The following is a 17,876-nucleotide window of genomic DNA, read 5'->3' as shown; positions in this document are numbered from 1 at the left end:
TTGAACCTGGCAGGTATGAAACCACAAAATTGAAACGAGAGAAAAACAGTGACCAACGAGCCTGTCTAGGATTCAGACGCCTGGCAGACTCAAGGTAAATCAGATTTTTGTGATCAGTCAAGACCACCACACGATGTCTAGCACCCTCCAGCCAATGACGCCACTCCTCAAATGCCCACTTCATGGCCAAAAGTTCCCGATTACCCACATCATAATTCCACTCAGCGGGCGAAAATTTTCTAGAAAAGAACGCACATGGCTTCATCACCGAGCAATCGGAGCTTCTCTGTGACAAAACCGCCCCCGCTCCAATCTCGGAAGCATCAACCTCAACTTGGAAAGGAAGCGAAACATCAGGCTGACGCAACACAGGAGCAGAAGAAAACCGGCGTTTAAGTTCCCGAAAGGCCTCCACAGCCGCAGGAGACCAATCAGCAACATCAGCACCCTTCTTAGTCAAATCCGTCAAAGGCTTAACAACACTAGAAAAATTAGTTATAAAACGACGATAGAAATTAGCAAAGCCTAAGAACTTCTGCAGACTCTTAAGAGATGCAGGCTGCGTCCAGTCACAAATAGCCCGAACCTTGACGGGATCCATCTCAATAGTGGAAGGGGAAAAAATATACCCCAAGAAAGAAATCTTCTGGACTCCAAAGAGACACTTTGAGCCCTTTACAAACAAGGAATTAGCCCGCAGGACCTGAAACACCTTCCTGACCTGCTGAACATGAGACTCCCAGTCATCAGAAAAAAACAAAATATCATCCAAATACACAATCATAAATTTATCCAGATATTCACGGAAAATATCGTGCATAAAGGACTGGAAGACTGAAGGAGCATTAGAAAGTCCGAAAGGCATTACCAAATACTCAAAATGGCCCTCAGGCGTATTAAATGCGGTTTTCCACTCATCACCCTGCTTTATTCGTATAAGATTATACGCACCCCGAAGATCAATCTTAGTGAACCATTTAGCCCCCTTACAACAAATCAGTCAACAAAGGCAAAGGATACTGATATTTTACGGTAATCTTATTCAAAAGACGATAATCTATACAAGGCCTCAAGGACCCATCTTTTTTGGCCACGAAAAAAAAACCTGCTCCCAAAGGGGACTAAGATGGACGGATATGTCCCTTTTCCAAGGACTCCTTAACATAATCCCGCATAGCAGTATGCTCTGGCACTGACAGATTGAACAAACGACCTTTAGGAAATTTACTACCAGGAATTAAATCTATAGCACAATCGCAATCCCTGTGAGGAGGAAGCGAACTGAGCTTAGGCTCCTCAAAAACATCCCGATAATCAGACAAAAATACAGGAACCTCAGAAGGAGTAGATGAAGCGATAGAAATCGGAGGTGCATCATCATGAACCCCCTGACATCCCCAGCTTAACACAGACATTGTTTTCCAGTCAAGGACTGGATTATGAGTTTGTAACCATGGCAGGCCAAGTACTAGAACATCATGTAAATTATACAATACCAGGAAGCGAATCACCTCCTGATGAACGGGAGTCATACGCATGGTCACTTGTGTCCAGTACTGAGGTTTATTCATAGCTAAAGGTGTAGAGTCAATTCCCTTCAAAGGAATAGGGACTTCCAGAGGCTCAAGACTAAACCAACATCGCTTGGCAAATGACCAATCCATAAGACTCAGGGCAGCGCCTGAATCTACATAGGCATCGACGGAAATGGATGATAATGAGCAAATCAGAGTCACAGACAGAATGAACTTAGACTGTAACGTACTAATGGCAACAGACTTATCAACCTTTTTTGTGCGTTTAGAGCATGCTGATATAACATGAGCTAAATCACCACAATAAAAGCACAACCCATTTTTCCGCCTATAGTTTTGCCGTTCACTTCTAGACTGAACTCTATCACATTGCATTGTCTCAAGTGCCTGTTCAGAAGACACCGCCAAATGGTGCACAGGTTTGCGCTCCCGTAAACGCCGATCAATCTGAATAACCATAGTCATAGACTCATTCATACCCGTAGGCGCAGGGAACCCCACCATAACATCTTTAATGGCCTCAGAAAGGCCATCTCTGAACTTTGCAGCCAGGGCGCACTCATTCCACTGAGTAAGCACTGACCATTTCCGAAATTTTTGACAATATATTTCTGCTTCATCTTGCCCCTGAGAGAGAGCCAATAAAGCTTTTTCAGCCTGAATCTCCTGGTTAGGTTCCTCATAGAGCAAACCCAATGCCAGAAAAAACGCATCCACATTAAGCAACGCAGGATCCCCTGGTGCCAATGCAAATGCCCAATTTTGAGGGTCACCCCGCAGGAAAGATATAATAATCTTAACCTGCTGAGCAGGGTCTCCAGAAGAGCGAGATTTCAAAGAAAGGAACAGCTTGCAATTGTTCCTAAAATTCAGACAATTAGATCTATCTCCAGAAAAAAACTCCGGGATAGGAATTCTAGGTTCAGACATAGGAGCATGTACAACAAAATCTTGTATATTTTGAACCTTAGCAGCAAGATTATTCAAGCTGGAAGCTAAACTCTGGACGTCCATGATAAACAGCTAAGGTCAGAGCCATTCAAGGATTAAGAGGAGGAAAAAAAAAAAAAAATCAGCCTGGCTGCAATTAAGGCTAGGCAGCAACCTCAGAGGAGAGAAAAAAAAAAAAAAAACTTCCTCAGACTACTTTTCCTCCTACTTCAGCCCAAACATTTTGGCCGGCTATACTGTCATGATTCCAATGGCAGGGAATCACAAAAGGACAAGCACCAACGAGCTCTAGGGTGATGGAACCTGAGCTGACCGCGACCCTAAACCTGAACACACAAATAACAATAGCCGGGGAACGTGCCTACGTTGATCCTAGACGTCTCGCACCAGCCGAAGATCTAACTTCCCCTATTAGAAGAAACACAGACCTCTCTTGCCTCCAGAGAAATACCCCACAGAAATAGCAGCCCCCCACATATAATGACGGTGAAATGAGAGGAAGGCACATACACAGTATGAAAACAGATTCAGCAAAATGAGGCCCGCTAAAACTAGATAGCAGAGGATACAAAAGTAAACTGCGCGGTCAGCAAAAAACCCTTAAAAAAACCATCCTGTAATTACTTGAACTCATGTTCCAACTCATGGAACATGAGGAGCAATTACAGCCCACTAAAGCAACCAGCAGCAAAGAGACAATTATATGCAAGCTGGACAAGACAAAAATAAAGCAAAACGTGGAACAAGAAAATCAAAACTTAGCTTGTCCTGAAGATTACTGAAGCCAGAAGCTGAGGTAACAAAACACTCTGATAACCTTGATAGCCGGCGGGGAAATGACAAGAAAGCCCGGTTAAATAGGAAACTCCCAAATCCTAATAGAACAGGTGGACACCAGAGACAGCAGAACACAAATCACCCAGTACCATCAGTAACCACCAGAGGGAGCCCAAAAACAGAACTCACAACACTGTGCGTCCAAGCTGCCCGAGATCCAACCTCGCAGTGTCATCTAATGTAATCCCACTGCGGGCCAGGGATCCATGGGCATGCGCAGTGCATATCATCGCCTCTCACTCACCTCCTTCCTGCTTCTTCAGACTGTGCGGCGTCACGGCCGTGGCATGCTATTAGGGATCAGCTGACGCCGCCTAGTCTGAAGAAGCGTGAAGAAGGGGAGTGAGAGGCTAGTATATGCACTGCGCATGGCCATGGATACCAGGCCCACTGTGGGATCACATTAGACGACACTGCGAGGTGGGATTTCGGGCAGCGTGGACGCACAGGCGCAGCCAGGACGACAACAAATGATGTCAGAGGACGGGCAGCGCAAACTGTGCATGGCCAAGGGATAACATAACAGCGCAGGGTCCATGACAGAATCAAACAGCGCTAAGGAGGCAGCGCACGGTGCCAAGGGGGTAGCAATGACGGCTGTGCTGCGTCACATTACAAAGGAAAGTCCCATCTCCGGGACGGTTGGACGGTGTGAGGGGACACATTACATGAGTGTGTAGTTCAGCGTTTGCAAGGAGCATAATTTCAAGAGCGACCTTTTCCTTGTGCAGTATTAGTGCTGCACAAGGTGGCTCTTTCAGTAACAAACGACGGGGGGGGGGGGGGGGGGACAGGTTCCCTTACATTTAGGTTGTTGTGCCAGCGTGGTGGTCGCATGACACATTGCTGGCTACACAGCTGGGGATCAGCTGACGTTACTGAAACCCAATAACACTGGGTCGTATGTTTTTGCTGTGCAGCCGGCACTTCTGAGCCGCAACTGGCGGTGTTGGAGCCCAGGAATAGCAGTTCAGGTGGTAGAAAGATGAACACAGCAGGAGACCTGGATGACACCCAATTACTTAATCAGGCAGAGGAGTGGCAAATTCCTGCGAGATCCAGGCCTGGTTCATTTTCAGGAAAGTAAGCCGGTCAACGTTATCGGAGGATAGTCGCATGCGACGGTCTGTTAGTACACCACCTGCGGCACTAAAGACACGTTCCGATAAGACACTAGCCGCAGGGCAAGCCAGCACCTCCAATGCATACTGGCTTAGCTCTGGCCATGTATCCAGCTTAGAGACCCAAAACTTGAACGGGGAAGAGCCGTCTGGGAGTACAGTAAGAGGGCAAGCCATGTAGTCTGTCACCATCTGATGGAACCGTTGCCTCCTGCTGACTGGAGCCGCCGGTGATGGTGTAGACATTTGGGGCGGGCACACAAAAGTGTGCCAGAGTTGTGCCATACTGGGCTTGCCTTGGGCAGAGGCACTGCTTCTGCTCCCTCTTTGGGCAGAGCCTCCCCCACTGCCTCGACGCACTGAGCTGCTTTGTAAAGCACTAGCAGCACTCCTCTCAGTTGGACTGGAGAAGATGATGGAATTCACCAGTGTGTCGTGGTACTCCCGCAATTTACGCTCCCGGGTCAACGCTGGGATGAGGTTTTGGACGTTGTCCCGGTAGCGAGGATCGAGGAGGGTGAACACCCAATAATCAGGCATGTTGAGAATGTGGTCGATGCGGCGGTCCTTTCTCAGGCACTGCAGCATGAAATCCACCATGTGCTGCAGACTGCCAACTGGCCCAGAAACGCTGTCCCCTGCTTGAGACATTATCTCTGCCCGCTCGTCATCACCCCACCCTCGCTGTACACACTGACCACTGGACAATTGTGTCGCTCCCTCCTCTGGACGGAGCTCTTCCTCCTCCATTGACTCCTCCTCATCCTCCTCACAAAGTGGCCCCTGCGTACCCCTTTGTGAGGAACCACGTGGCGCTGACTCTCCAAAAGCTGATGGAAAAGGTGACTCCTCATCCTCCACCTCTTCCACAACATCATCCCTTAACCCTTGCAAAATTTGCTGAAGCAGGCAGATAAGGGGGACAGTCATGCTGACTAGTGCATCATCTGCACTTGCCATCCGCGTGGAACAATCAAAAGGACGCAAAACCTGGCAGACGTCCTTCATAGTGGCCCACTCTGTGGTTGTGAAGTCTGATCGGCGCTGACTGCGACTTCTTTGCGCCTGATGCAGCTGGTACTCCATAACTGCTTGCTGCTGCTCACACAACCGCTCCAACATATGTAACGTGGAATTCCACCGGGTAGGTAGGTCACATATGATGCGGTGTTCCGGAAGGCGGAATCGGCGCTGCAGAGCAGCAATGCGGGATCTTGCCAAGCTGGAACGCCGCAAGTGAGCACACTCTAGGTGGACCTTGTGCAGCAGGGCATCAAGATCCGGATAGTCCCTCATAAAACTCTGCACAACCAAATTGAGCACATGTGCCAGACATGGGATGTGAGTGATGTTGCCAAGGGCCAAAGCTGCCACCAGATTTCGGCCATTGTCACACACTACCATGCCTGGCTGGAGATTCGCTGGCAGTAACCACACATCGCTCTCCTGCTTGATGGCATTCCAGAGCTCCTGCGCTGTGTGGCTTCGATTCCCCAATGAAACTAGTTTCAAGACGGCCTGCTGACGTTTGGCCACGGCTGTGCTCATGTCGGTCATAGGTAAACGTTCACGGGTCCATGTGGAGGTGGACTGTGACGGCTCTTGAAGAGATGATTCTGAGGAACTTGTGTAAGAGGAGGAGTCAATGCGTACAGACTGGATTCCTGCAATCCTTGGAGTGGGCAGGACACGTCCTGCGCCACTCGCACGATCTGTACCTGGCTCAACAACATTAACCCAATGGGCAGTGAGGGAAACGTATCGCCCCTGTCCATGCTGACTGGTCCACGCATCGGTGGTGAGGTGGACCTTGCTACTGACGGCGTTCAGTAGCGCATGTTTTATGTTTCCCTCAACATGCCTGTGCAGGGCAGGGACAGCTTGCCTGCTGAAGTAAAAGCGGCTGGGCACCTTGTACTGTGGGACTGCCAATGCCATCAAGTCACGGAAGCTGTCAGTCTCCACCAGCCTGAATGAGAGCATTTCCAGGGACAACAGTTTGGCAATGCCTGCATTCAGAGCCTGTGCTCGGGGGTGGTTGGCCGAGAATGCCCGCCTTTTCTCCCATGCCTGTACTACCGATGGCTGTAGAGTAGACTGGGAGTGTGAGGATGACTGGGAAGGTGGTGCTGTGGGTGGAATTACACAAGGTCTCTGGACAACAGTGCCAGAGGTTCTTCCATGGCGATCCTGGGAGGACGCCAAACCAGCTGTGCGTGAGCTGGAGGAAGAGGCAACACGAGCTGAAGAGGTGGTAGCTGCCGCTGTTGGTTGGCCTACATCTTCAGTGTGTTTCTGTAACTCCACCGCGTGCCTGGTCCGCACATGTTTCCACATATTTGTGGTATTGAGGTTGCTGACATTTTTCCCTCTTTTTACTTTCTGATGACACAGCTTGCATTTGACAAAACAAATGTCATCTGCAACTGTGTCAAAAAAGGACCAGGCACTGCAAGTCTTGGGAGCGCACTTTTTGGCTTTGGAAAGAGACAGGCTCCTAACGGGTGCCAAAGTGGAGGCTACAGGCTCCGCAGTCTTACCCCTCCCTCTCTGGCCCGTAAGGGGAATCTCTTCCTCAGAGCTGCTCCCACCACCTTCCTGTTCCTCACGCCACGATGGGTCAACGACCTCATCATCTCCACTACCCTCTGCCACCAACTGCTCCTCCTGGGTAGTCTCGGCAGCACAGTACGCACCAGAAAGCGGCACCTGAGTTTCATCATCAGATGCGTACTGCGCTGTGGTCACCGGAGGCACTGGCCCACCCGCCTCTTCAGAGTCAGAGAGACAAAGCTGTTGGGCATCACTGCACACTGCCTCTTCTTCCATTTCTCCAATGCTGCTTGGCTGACCCCCTGTTTCCAAGCCAAGAGATTCAGAGAACAGAAGTAGAGACGGCTCCTGTCCTGGGCTCTCTGACTGCCTGGCCAATTTGGCAGGTGGTGAAGAGACAGATGGCTGCTCTCCAGTGCTCTGTGCCTGAGAGGATGTGGCACTAACTGAAGTCGATGCCGAGGCGTTAGCTGCCATCCACCCGACAACGGCTTCAATTTGGTCTTCACGCAGCAGCGGTGCACGGCGCTCTCCGACAAAGCTGCGCATGAAGGACTGTTCCCTGCTGAAACTGAGTGACGACGAGTCACCGGTGCCCGCAGCAGGCACAGAATCACCACGTCCTCTCCCTGCTCCGCGCCCACGTGCCTTACTCCCTGCCCTCTTCATCTTGGTTGACAGATAAAGATAAGCAGAAAAGTACTAAGGCCTTAGTGTGCTTATTCCTGAAATGCTCCTCCTAACAGGTGTAAGAAACACTAATGTTGTAAAGTGTGGACTAAACTTTATTATATTTCAAATGTGGCCTACACAAGTCTTAAGTTGTGTTTGGTGAACTTTCCTTTTTTTTTCTCTGCAGATCGGACTACAGAGCAAGTTTAACTCACACGGGGACCGTGCAGACAGCCGTAAACGGCACTGCAAGGCCCAAAAACCCTCCTCTAGGTTATCCTATGTAGTGTTTTTCCACTATTTAGCTGGAGACGGGTGGAAAGACACTAATAGGAAATTTTTTTTTTAAATTTTAAACAGGCTGCACTATTTGAAAAAAAGGAATTTTTTTTTCAAGGTATGAGGCAGTAACGCACCCTGAGCTGAATCCAACCGGCTATGGCTGCACACAGACTACAGGGCGAGCTGCGCTCACACAGAGACCGTGCAGACAGCCGTAAACGGCGCTGCAAGGCCCAAAAAAAACCCTCTAGGTTATCCAATGTAGTGTTTTTCCACAATTTAGCTGGAGACGGGTGGAAAAACACTAATAGGAATTTTTTTTTTTAAATTTTAAACAGGCTGCACTATTTGAAAAAAAGGAAATTTTTTTTCAAGGTATGAGGCAGTAACGAACCCTGAGCTGAATCCAACCGGCTATGGCTGCACACAGACTACAGGGCGAGCTGCGCTCACACGGAGACAGTGCAGACAGCCGTAAACGGCGCTGCAAGGCCCAAAAAAACCCCTCTAGGTTATCCTATGTAGTGTTTTTCCACAATTTAGCTGGAGACGGGTGGAAAAACACTAATAAGAATTTTTTTTTGAAATTTTAAACAGGCTGCACTATTTGAAAAAAAAGGAAAATTTTTTTCAAGGTATGAGGCAGTAATGAACCCTGAGCTGAATCCAACCGGCTATGGCTGCACACAGACTACAGGGCGAGCTGCGCTCACACGGAGACCGTGCAGACAGCCGTAAACGGCGCTGCAAGGCCCAAAAACCCCCCTCTAAGTTATCCTATGTAGTGTTTTTCCACAATTTAGCTGGAGACGGGTGGAAAAACACTAATAGGAAATTTGAGAAAAAATGTGCAGCAGGCTGCACTATGAGCAAAAAAGGACAACTGTGTGAGGCAGTGTGAACCCCCCCCTGAGCTGAATACAACCGGGTATATGGCTGTACACAGACTACAGAGTGAGCTGCACACACACACACACAGAGACCTTGCAGAACGCTGTTAAAACAGCGCTGCAAGGCAAGAGCAAGGTGAACAGTGAAGAACACACAGCGTTTTGCTAAATTAGCCTTGGGAAAGGAAAATAAAGCAATTAGCTATCTCAACTGGCCCTCAGTTAGAACACAGCGTCCTGTCCCTAACTGAAATCACAGCAGAGTGAGCGCAAAATGGCGGCAGCGTTTTTTATAGTGCAGAGTGACATCATTTCAGCAGCCAATCACAGCCTTGCCAGTACTTACATGCCCACCATGCTAAACAGGATGTGCCCACACTTCCAATCATTCCTCATTGGCTGCTGCGTTCAGTTTGAATTCTGGGAACTTCCGATTCCGGTATCCGATACGCGGGAAGTATCGGAATTCCGATACCGCAAATATCGGCCGATACCCGATACTTGCGGTATCGGAATGCTCAACACTAGTGAACACGCCACATACAGAGTATTTTATCTTAGTGCATTGGTGTACCACACGGCCAAACCCTTATTGAAGGCTGGCTGTTTCATTAGGTATTGCACCTGTGCACTTGCTATTTTGTTTGGGTCCGCTGCACCCTGCTTGTGCATTTGTATTGAGGCCTATTTAGACAGGTAAGCATCTTTGCCTGTTTTTTGGTGTTTTTTCTAGAATGTGTCCTTTTTTGGTGTTTTTCATGTTAGAGTAGGACTGGCAATACGTAAGGACCCTTGGCGTGGGTTGCCAGCTTCCATATTATGGCCCTAATATCAACTAATACCTTACATATATTTATGTTTTTTTTGCACGTATATTTTTTGCAGGGTGCAGCTGGGCCCAAATTGTTCTGTACACTGTGGCCTCTGTTCGCACGGGATGCATTTTAGCACTGGGCAGCCCGCCATATGGCGTCATTAATAGGCTGTAGCCAGACGCTTTGTATTCCTTGTGTGAACACGCCACATACAGAGTATTTTATCTTAGTGCATTGGTGTACCACACGGCCAAACCCTTATTGAAGGCTGGCTGTTTCATTAGGTATTGCACCTGTGCACTTGCTATTTTGTTTGGGTCCGCTGCACCCTGCTTGTGCATTTGTATTGAGGCCTATTTAGACAGGTAAGCATCTTTGCCTGTTTTTTGGTGTTTTAACTATTTAAGGCTCGCATGGCCGCACAGCCATGCACTAGTATCTTTCTAAGTTATGTGCTTTGCGCCTGTGTGGTCATGTAAGACTATGTTCAGGGACCCGGCTGATATTAGCCCCTAGAATGCTGGCACCTCTGGCGAGGAGATTGTGTTTGTATGTATTCAGGGACCAGGCTGAAATAAGCCCCTAGAATGCTGGCACCTCCGGCGAGGAGTTTTGTGTGCGTGCATGACCACTGACTGCTCTCATTTGGGTAGTTAGCCTGTGCCTCTGTGAAAGTCTAACAGGGTGCAGTGCTTTGCTTTCACGGCTGCTCTGTGAGGTAACAGAGCTAGTTCATACCGCCATATAGGGCCGCAGTTTGCTAGCAGCAGGTTCTCCTGCACGGTGGACCCCGGGCTGCGAACGCATCAACTACAGTAAAACATCTATATTTATTCGGTGCGTTCCGCTAGCCCTAACAATCTATAATATAACTCTGGGAGCGTCACTCTGTCCGAAGCCTTTATAGACTGCGCAAGCGCCGGCGCAGTCTGGCCCCCACAGAGTGACGCTCCCAGGAGATCGCGGTATGCGTAAACACTGAACGCACACCGCGATCTCCAACAGAGAAGCAGGGACCGCCAGGAGGGTAAGTATGAGCTATATTCACCTGGCTCCGTTCCACCGCTGCGCGCCGCCATCTTCCCGGTCCTCGGCCTGTGACCTTCAGTTCAGAGGGCGCGATGACGCGCTTAATGCGCGCCGGCGCTGCCCTCTGACTGACCAGTCACAGCCAGAGGACCGGGAAGATGGCGGCGCGCAGCGGTGGAACGGGGCCAGGTGAATATAGTAAGTGCTGGGGGGCCTGAGCTGGCGGCGATACCGGCACCTGACCCCCACAGCGCGCCGGTGTCCCCGCCTGCTCAGGCCCCCCAGCACTCGGCGCCCAGCGACGATAGGTGAGTATGGTATTTTTTTTTATATATTGCAGCTGCATACGGGGCATATACAATGGAGCATCTTATGGGGCCATAAACCATAATGGAGCAGTGTACGAGGGCATATAGTATGGAGCGGGGCATACACTATGGAGTATCTTATGGGGGCATCTTATGGGGGCCATAAACCATAATGGAGCAGTGTACGGGGGCACATACCATGGAGCATCTTATGTGGGCCATAAACCTTTATGGAACAGCGTACGGGGCATACACTATGGAGCATCTTGTGGGGGCCATAAACCTTTATGGAGCAGTGTATGGGGACATATACTATGGAGCATCTTATGGGGGCCATAAACCTTTATAGAGCAGTGTACGGGGACATATACTATGGAGCATCTTATGGGGGCCATAAACCTTTATGGAGCAGTGTACGGGACATATACTATGGAGCATTTTATGGGGGCCATAAACCTTTATGGAGCAGCGTATGGCGCATATGGATGGGAGCAGCAAATTAAAGAACGGTGGCGCAGGATGGGAGCAGCACATGACAGAACGGGGGCGCAGGATGGGAGCAGCACATGACAGAATAGGGCAGCACATGACAGAACGGGGGCGCAGGATGGGAGAAGCACATGACAGAATGGGGGCGCAGGATGGGAGCAGCACATGACAGGATGGGGACGCAGGATGGGAGCAGCACATGACAGGATGGGGACGCAGGATGGGTGCAGCACATGTCAGAATGGAGGCGCAGGATGGGAGCAGCACATGTCAGAATGGGGGCGCAGGATGGGAGCAGCACATGTCAGAATCACGTCAGAATGGGGGCGCAGGATGGGAGCAGCACATGACAGGATGGGGACGCAGGATGGGAGCAGCACATGACAGGATGGGGGCGCAGGATGGAGCAGCACATACCAGGATGGAGACCATATACCAATATAAATGCTCGCCACCCGGGCGTAGAACGGGTTCAATAGCTAGTATATATATAATGATATTTTTCTCACGCTAAATTCGTATTTACCAGACTATCATGCCAAGCTGTTGGAAATGTGGTCAGAAGAACGGATCTCTTACCCACATGTGGTGGAAACGCAGGCAAATAATAATTCATAGAAATGTGTTTTTCAATTTATTTCCGGTCTAGAAGGTTTTATCTATCCAAATCTGGTGCTGCTTTCTATTGGCCGCTCTTCATTTACCACCTCCTCTACTGACAATAATATTGCATTTATTAATGGTCATCCAATTCAGAGATGCTGGTATGTGGGGGGAAAAAGTTTACATTCTATGTTCAAATTGAGTCTAATACATCAAGACTGGCATTGCTTATGCCAGTCTTGATGAGGAGGCTTGATGGAGTCAGATGCTCCCGATTCCTGAAGAGGCGTCCTTGTTTTGTGCGCTTTGCCAAAAAAGATTTGTGTCATAGCAAACACCACTGCTGGTCATGTTCCAGTCTCACTCCGCTCCCAGTCCACTTTTATAGTTGGGCAGTGCGTTTTACCTGTGGATTTTTTCAAAACCGGTGCGGAAAATTCCGCAAACTAATCCGCAACGTGGGCACATAGCCTAAATGTAATTCTTCAATATCTTTATCAGATTGAAGGTTAGTTAGTTGTAACGGTCTCAGGGTTCCTGTAAGACAATGTTACTATTTTACACCCATATGATTTATGTATTATTCACTCACATATACGTTATATTTTGAAACATTTCACTAAAATTTTTTTTTAAATATATATACGGTATTTGGACACCTAAAAACATGCAAGATTTCTGGTTCTCACAGACCTGTAACTTCTTTAAGATGCTCATCTGTCCACCCTTCATTACCTGTTGTAATGTCACCAGTTTGAACTTATCAGTATACATGACACCTGTCCACAACCTCAAACACACACACTGCAAACTCCACTATGGTGAAGACCAAAGAGCTGCCGAAGGACACAAGAAAGAAAATTGTAGCCTTGCACCAGGCTGGGAAGTGTCTGCACTGTAAGTTCCTATCATGTGATGGGAGTCGAAGGGCAGCGCAAACTGCGCATGCCCGAAAAAAAAAAAACTTACAGCGCAGGCGCCGGGGACGTTAATGAAAGAAGTGGAGGCGGCGCCCGGAGGGCCTGAGTGATGGCTGAGAGGCGTTTGTGTCTGGGGGAAAAGACATGCCCCCCGGACAAACTACAGGTATGAGGGGCAAAATATAAAAAATAGTTCAGCGTTGGCAGGGACCCCAACTAAAATAGCCACTGTGACAGAATGCAGCATTAGTGCTGCAGAAGGTGGCTCTTTTAGCTAAAAACGCCAGGGGGATTGACAGGTGCCCTTTAAGCCAGTACATGTCCGGGCCCGTCTGAAGTTTGCTAGAGAGCATTTGAATTATCCTAGCATTCACATGGTACGTCACCCAACTTTCCACACACTCTTACCTCTGCTCCTAGTATTCACATGGTATGTCACCCAACTTTCCACACAGACTCTTACCTCTGCTCCTAGTATTCACATGGTACGTCACCCAACTTTCCACAGATTCTTACCTCTGCTCCTAGTATTCACATGGTACGTCACCCAACTTTCCACACAGACTCTTACCTCTGCTCCTAGTATTCAAATGGTACATCACCCAACTATCCACACAGACTCTTACCTCTGCTCCTAGTATTCACATGGTACATCACCCAACTATCCACACAGACTCTTACCTCTGCTCCTAGTATTCACATGGTATGTCTTTCAACTGACCCCTGCTTTACCCCAGTGTTATTTATGACTTTGTTTACTTTGGCTTGATTGTATGCCTCTTGTCCACTATTAATTCTCTGACCAAGATGAACAGAGACCACTCCTCTCTGCTTCACACCTGAATGCACTCAGTAGCACATATATTGCATAGCACAAGTCTGCCAAGACTTTAGTCTGCAGTGTGTACCCTATAAGTGTATCATACAAGTGTGAGATATGAATTAATCCAGAATTGGAACTGAAGGTAACTGGACACAGTCACTGTAAACAATGTTTCTGTTTGTTTTCGCTCTTACCCCCTATAATCCTTCACTTTCTAATAACCCCCCTAATCCCTAGACCTAGTAAAGAACTGTTCATCTCCTCTTCAATCCTCCCCATCCATCTCACCTTCTCAGAGCTGTTCCTCAACATACAATCCTCTATCTCCAAACACAGACAGCCACCTCATGCCCTCTCCTGCTCCCACTTTATCTGCTCCTTCTCACTGCTGCTATCACTCCAAATCCTGGTCCTCCTCACCACATCCCCACAGTCAGTTCTACCTCCCATCCACGCTCTATCACAACTTTCCGTAACCTCTCTAACCTTATACCCATTCGCCCAGACCCGCTTCCCCAGTCACACTAGCAGGAGCTCTGTGGAACGCTTGCTCTGTCTGCAAAATACTTTCCTACATCTATGATGTTTTTATTACTAACTTTCCTTCGTCGTCATCACCGAAACCTGGCTCACCACTTCTTACACAGCCTCTCCTGCTGCACTTTCGTATGGTGGATTCCACTTTTCCCACACACCCGCCTGTTATGATCTGGTGGCCGAGGAGCAGCATGAGACGTACTCTGGAGAAGGTGGTACCTGTACTGACCGCAAACCTGAACTTACCACCGCAACTAGAAGTAGCCGTGGGATGTACCTAACGCTCCCTAGACACCTCGACACAGCCTAAGAATTAACTTCCCCTAAAGATAAAAACGGGAAAACTATCTTGCCTCAGAGAAAATCCCCAAAGGATAGACAGACCCCCACAAATATTGACTGTGAGAGGAGAGGGAAATGACATACGCAGACTGAAATCAGGAATTAGCAAAGGAGGCCATTCTAGCTAAAAAGAAAGAATAGGACAGAGTACTATGCGGTCAGTATTAAAACACTAGAAAATATCCACCACAGAAAATACAAATCTCCACATCTGACTAAAGACATGGAGGGTATATCTGCATCTCCAGAGACACAGCTAGGCTGCAAAAAATCCTTCACAGACAAAGCTGGACAAGACAAAACATGAAAATGCACTGAACTATAAGGTCCACAGCATGTGGACAGCAAAAACAAAGCCAGAACTTATCTTTGAAGAAATGAACAGCAAAACAGGAGAGACCAGGTATGGATGTGAATCCTCCAAAAACAATGGACAACTGGCACTGACTAAAGGCTCAAGGAAGACTAAATAGCCCAGCCCAAATTGCAATAAGTGAACACACCTGATAAATGCTGCGATCCAAAGACAGCAGCACTACCACTCATAACCACCGGAGGGAGCCCAAGAGCAGAATTCACAACACCCGCCCCAGCAGCAAGCATGGTGCATGAGTTGGTTTTCTCCTGTCATATAACTGCTACTTCACCCCAATCCCACTGCCACCCTCCCTTCCTTTTGAAGTGCACTCTGTGCGCATCTACTCCCCCTCCAAATGGCTGTTATTTGACCACTTCACCACCTGGCTACTTCATTTCCTCTCCGCTGACATCCCCATTATCATCTTGGGCAACTTCAACATCCCCATTGACACTTCCACCTCAGCTGCCACTAAGCTTCTATCTCTCACTTCCTCCTTCAGCCTCACTCAATGGTCTTCTGCAGCCACTCACAAAGATGGCCACACACTGGACCTCATCTTCACCCACCTCTGCTCCCCCTCTAACCTCTCTAACTCACCTCTTCCTCTTTCTGATCACAACCTACGCACATTCTCTTCCCTCTCCACTCCCTGTCTACAATCTCCACCCCACAAACTTGCACACCCTCGCAGAAATCTTAAACACCTTGATCTACACTCACTCTCTGAATTCCTCCTCCTTCTTACAGAAATATCTCTACACAATGTGGATGCCGCTCTATATAACACCACAATAGCTGTAGCTTTGGAATCTGTTGCCCCTCTCACACATACCAAAGCTCGCAAAATCAACAGACAGCCCTGGCACACCAGCCTGACCAAAAAAACTGAGGGGAGCTTCCAGGGCTGCTGAGCAGAGATTGAAAAGATCCCACTCCAACGAGCACTTCATCGCATTCAAACAGTCCCTCACTACTTTCAAGGCCACACTCGCAACAGCTAAACAAACCTACTTCTCATCTCTCATATCCTCCCTGTCTTACAACCCTAAACAGTTATTCAACACCTTCAATTCTCTCCTCCCTCAGCACCTCCCCCCTCATCTCAGCTGAAGACTTTGCCTCATTTTTCAAGCAGAAGATTGATAACATCAGAGACAGTTTTGGTCGACAACCCCCAGAGCCCTTCCTCCTAGCTGCCCAGCCCTTCTCCTCCAAAACCAACCTCTCCACCATTACAAAAGATCGACTCTCCACTCTACTCCAAGATTGCATCTCACCACCTGTGCACTTGACCCGATCCCATCCCACTTCATCCCAAATCTCACCACAGTCTTCATCCCAGCCCTAACCCATCTCTTCTACCTATCACTAACAACTGGTGTTTTCCCCTCAAGCTTTAAACATGCCTCAATCACACGTAGCCTCAAAAAGCCCTCTTTTGACCGATCCTCTGTATCTAGCTATCGCCCTATATCACTTCTCCCCTAGGCCTCAAAACTACTGGAACAACACGTCCATCTTGAACTGTCCTCCCACCTCTCTTCTTGCTCCCTCTTCGACCACTTACAATCTTCTGTTCACACCACTCCACTGAAACTGCCCTAACTAAGGTCACCAATGACCTATTAACCGCCAAGGCCAAGCGACACTACTCTGTCCTCCTCCTCCTGTCCTCTGCCTTTGACACAGTGGTTATTACAGACCCTCTCATCCCTTGGCATCACAGACTTGGCCCTATCGTGGATCTTGTCATACCTAACAGCAGACAGTGCCTGATACAGAGGGACAGACTTGGATACATCAGACAGTGCTGGATACAGCAGGACGGTCCCGGATACAGCACAAAGTGTCGGGATACAGAAGGACAGTGCCAGCTACAGAGGATAAGTGCCAGAAACAGCAAGATGGATTCGGATACAGCGGGATTGACCCAGACATAGCAGAGAGTGTTGAATACAGTGGGACAGTCCCGGATATAGAGGACACTCCCTAATGCAGCGGACAGTGTGGGACACAGCAGGACTGTGCTGAATACAGCGGGACAGTGACTGATATAGCAGACAGTGCTGGAAACAGCGAGACAGACCCAGATACAATGTGATGGTCAGGGATACAACAGGACAGACAAAGATACAGCGAGACTGTCCCGGATATAACAGATAGTGCAGGATACAGCAGACAACTCTGTATACAGCTGGACGGTCCTGGATACAGCCGGATGGTCCCAGATACAGCAGGACAGACCCGAATACAGCAGACAGTGCCGGATACAGCAGGACGGTCCCAGATACAGAGGATAGTTCCAGATAGAGCGAGACAGACCCGGAAACAGCGGGACAGTGCCAAATACAGCGGGACAGTGCCAGATACAGCGGGACAGTGCCAGATACAGCGGGACAGTGCCAAATACAGCGGGACAGTGCCAAATACAGCGGGACAGTGCCAGATACAGCGGGACAGTGCCAGATACAGCGGGACAGTGCCAAATACAGCGGGACAGTGCCAAATAAAGCGGGACAGTGCCAGATACAGCGGGACAGTGCCAAATACAGCGGGACAGTGCCAAATACAGCGGGACAGTGCCAGATACAGCGGGACAGTGCCAAATACAGCGGGACAGTGCCAGATACAGCGGGACAGTGCCAGATAGAGCGGGACAGTGCCAGATACAGCGGGACAGTGCCAGATACAGTGGGACAGTGCCAGATACAGCGGGACAGTGCCAAATACAGCGGGACAGTGCCAGATACAACGGGACAAACCCGGATACAGGACAGTGCCAGATACAGCAGGACAGACACGGCGGGA

The sequence above is a fragment of the Ranitomeya imitator genome, chromosome 1 (assembly GCF_032444005.1).
Source record: "Ranitomeya imitator isolate aRanImi1 chromosome 1, aRanImi1.pri, whole genome shotgun sequence".
Lineage (NCBI taxonomy): Eukaryota > Metazoa > Chordata > Amphibia > Anura > Dendrobatidae > Ranitomeya > Ranitomeya imitator.
The sequence above is the reverse complement of the archived record's forward strand: the minus strand, read 5'-3'. Positions refer to the sequence as shown.